We start from the raw sequence: 3,942 nt of genomic DNA, 5'->3' as shown, positions 1-3,942 counted from the left end.
GATGCTTTCCTTCATCCTCTCCTTGTAGTGGAGATTTGTTCTGTTTCTTCATGCTGTTATGTCTATTCGTCAAACCCTGGAATTCACTAGCACTGTTCCCTTTTATCGTGGGAAAGGATTCAGTATAAGGTCGGTCGATGGTGGTCACCCTTCTCCTTTTCTAGAGTTTGACCTTCCTCTTAGGCATTATTCTTTGGCTTATGATCGGCATCTAGTGAAGCTTTGGAGGATGTGCTCTTTAATATTGGGCTTGTACAGCTTCTTGTGTACTGATCTTTTGCTAGAATTGGAGTAGGCCAGCGGATTATTGTTTTATTGTAGTTGAGGTGGCCAGGATTTTTTCTACAGAATTAGGTGATAAAGACTGGGATGAAAGTCAAGAGTGCTGGGAGTGGGAAATGTAACTGCTGTCGAGTGAGCAGCTGCCCGCTTCAGAGAAGGCCACGCCCACTTTTAGGAGGCCACGCCCCTTACTGTGGTGGCCATGCCCCCAGCCAGTCCAAATGCTAGTCCACAGACCTGTTGGGGTGGCAACTAGTTGGGCTGGTGCTCGCTGCAGTAGTGGAGGCAGGTTCCCCAGGCCGGGGTCCCACTGGCAGCTGGCTTTCAGTTAATGGTATAATTTATAACCAAGGAACATACTTCCATTTTTCATTTTCTCAGAATTGCTTTGATTATTTAGGATGCCTCGAACCATGAAAATTTAAGAATCTTTTAATGTGTTCCCTGGGCATTTTGTTGAATACTGTGTTGACTATGATGCAATTGTAAATGAAACATTGTTTTAATTTATCTTTTCTTTTATTGTTTTCATATATAGAAATGTGACCTATTTTTGAATAGTGTTTGTATCCTCCAAGTTTCTGTGTTATTTCTACTAGGTTTTTTTCTTTTTGGTGTGGTGGGGAAGCCATCTTTAGAGATATTTCTATATTATCATGTAATCTACAAATAGTCACAGTATTATTTTATTCTTTCACTTTGGCTCTACTATTTTTTTTCTTGTCTAATTGTTTAGGCTAGGACTTTCAAAGTTATGTTGAAGAGTAATGGTGAAAATTAACAATGTTATATGATGTCTAATCTTAGAGGTAACACTTACAATTTTTCACCATTGAGTAGGGAATTAGCTGTGGGTTGTCATGTTTTTTATACTTTGAAGCACGGTGCTTCTCTTACCAAATTATGGAGTTCCAATCATGGATAGATGCCAAATCTTGTCAAATGCTTTTAAATCAGAATTTCCATTTCATTCACATTGAGCTAACAAAGGAAGTTCAAGTGTCCTAAAGATTATAAAAAACAATATTTATAAATTTTACTTACAGACCACATATGAGATGGCATATTAGTTTTCAGGGCTGACCTAACAAATGATGACCAGCTCTGTGACTTACAACAACAGAAATCTTATTCTCTCTTATTTCTGGAGTTCATCAATGTTGCTAGCGGAATGTTACTTCAAAAGCTCTCTAGAAGAATCCTTCCTTATCTTTTCCAGTTTCAGGTGATCTCAGTATGTCACTGCAAAATTCCAGTACAACCTCCATCTTCACAACTCTCTTCTACACACTCTGATTTTCTCTTCAAAGATCCTCATGATTATATGTAGAAATCATTAGGCCAATGATAGCAGATCTCACCTTAAGACCTTTAACTTAATGATCTGTAAATAACATTCCAAAATAAGCTAACATTCACAGGTTCCAGGGACTTGAACATAGACATATTTGTTGGAGGCCACCACTGACCCACTGTAGATGGTCTCTAGTGTTCATCCCATTTATTGAAGTAGCACTTTAGCATTGTCCTCCTGTTGTTCATAGATTTGCTCGAGAGGGCACCATTAACATCTCCATTTGTCCCTGTCACATTCTAGTGTAGCCCTATGGCACACTGGGGGCTCTTTCAGGGTCAGGGGAATGAGGGCCATCATTGTTACTGTTTTTGGCACATTGAGTATGTCATGGGTAGTTTGCCAGCTCTGTCGTATGGGCAGGATACTCTCGGTAGCTTGCCAGGCTCTCCAAGAGGGGCGGTGTACTCCAGGAAATACTGCCCACCACTGATCTCACAGGCTACTCAATTCATTATTTCCTTTTTTTTGCCATAGTATCTTCTCTCTTACTGGAGTCTTATTCTAGTCATCCTGATGTAAAACTTTTGACTTCCTTAGAATTAAATCACATATCTACTGTCTCCTTCAAAAGTCCTTCAGCACTAATTTCTAAATGATAATCTGTAGCAATTACTTGGCTGAATGCTTCTAAATCACTTGCACTATTTGTTAAAAAACAGATATTTGCCACAGTTTATATCTATATTAAATCCTAAAACTTAAAATAAATCAAATTTCTACAGATAATTATTGAGAGTGAAAAATTGCTATCCCATTAGCAAAAGCTTGGCCCTTTCATTTTGAAGGTCCAATTGAGAAACTCTGACCGTAAATCCTGTAGATTACTGTTATCTCACAGTGTTCATGTTTAAAACAGACTCTAACCTAAATTGTTTCTTGTGAGAAGTAAATGAGAAAATACAATATATGAATAATGATAATACCTACCAATTGCTAAAGTCTTGCCATGTGCTCAGCATTATGCTCAAGTCTTTTCATGCATTATTTGTGTGTGTCTGTCATTTTACAGGGTTTTAACAATAGATTCTTCTTTTCTATCTGGTTCGTGTTCCAGAATACTGTGCAATATAAGTTGAATAAAACAAGACACTTTTCTCCCTAATGTCTTTAAGGAAACATTCTCAGTAAATCAGACTGCTTTCAAGAGAGCAGAAAATAGGAGAACTGTGTATTAAGAATACAATAAAATTTAGATACCTGAGCTATGCAAGGCAGTTGACGCCTTGGGGAAAGTGGAATTATCCAGGCACCTTCTTGAAAAACTTGACTTTTTCACCAATAGTTATGACTTTTCTGAAGTCAGAGATGTTTTTTCAGTCATACAGAGCCATCTAGACTATGTGAATAATGATGCTTGTCCAACATGCCATGAAATGTATAATATATATATGTATAATATATAAAAGCACTTTAGAACATTAAAAGTTGTACAAAATGACTGTTAGCAACAAGAAAGCTCTAGTTAATGGCTTAAAAAAACATACAGTTTGGAAAAATGAGCTATTGAGGGGTGGGTGGGGCTGTGAATAAAAGACAAGTGGAGGCACAGTTCATAGTGCACTGCAGGTCTTTCACTTGGAGGAAGGGTAAGTGCTAGTGATGGCACATGCTTATCCTCTTTCTGAACTATTCATGTCTCAGTTTTCTGCATTTTCCATATCCAAGATTGAAGGAGGTTTAAAATTTTCCTTTAGGTTAGAGAGACAATACAGTGGGTATAGTACTTGCCTTACTTACAAATTTGATCCCTGCACTGCATATGTCCTTCAAGCACTGCCAGAAGTGATCCCTGAGCACAGAGTCAGGAGCAACCCCTGAGCACACTTGGAGATGGCCCCCAAACAAAAATAAATAAGACAAAAAGTGAAAAGTTTTCTTTGGAGAGTATTCTTGTACATGTATTGGGGAGCTGGTGTAGTAAAGACAGGGGGTACGTGAATAAAATTCCTAAAATAGTATTTTGAACCGTTTTTTAAATGTGTTATTCAATATATATATTTATATTTATATATTATATGTCATATATATTTATATTTATATATATGTATATATCACTTGTATCACTTGTCGTCCTGTTGTTCATTGATTTGCTCAAGCAGGCACCAGTAATGTCTCCATTCGTCCCTGTTGTGTCCTAGCGTAGTCCAATGGCATATTGGGGACTCTTTCAGGGTCAGGGAAATGAGACCCATTGTTGTTACTGTTTTTGGCATATTGAATATGCCAGGTTCTGCTGTGTGATTAATATATATATTATATATATATAAATATATATATTATTGTTGTTTTGTTTTAAGGCATAC

This window comes from Sorex fumeus, unplaced genomic scaffold (assembly GCF_029834395.1).
Source record: "Sorex fumeus unplaced genomic scaffold, SorFum_2.1 ptg000010l, whole genome shotgun sequence".
Taxonomy (NCBI): domain Eukaryota; kingdom Metazoa; phylum Chordata; class Mammalia; order Eulipotyphla; family Soricidae; genus Sorex; species Sorex fumeus.
Note: the sequence above shows the minus strand (reverse complement) of the source record.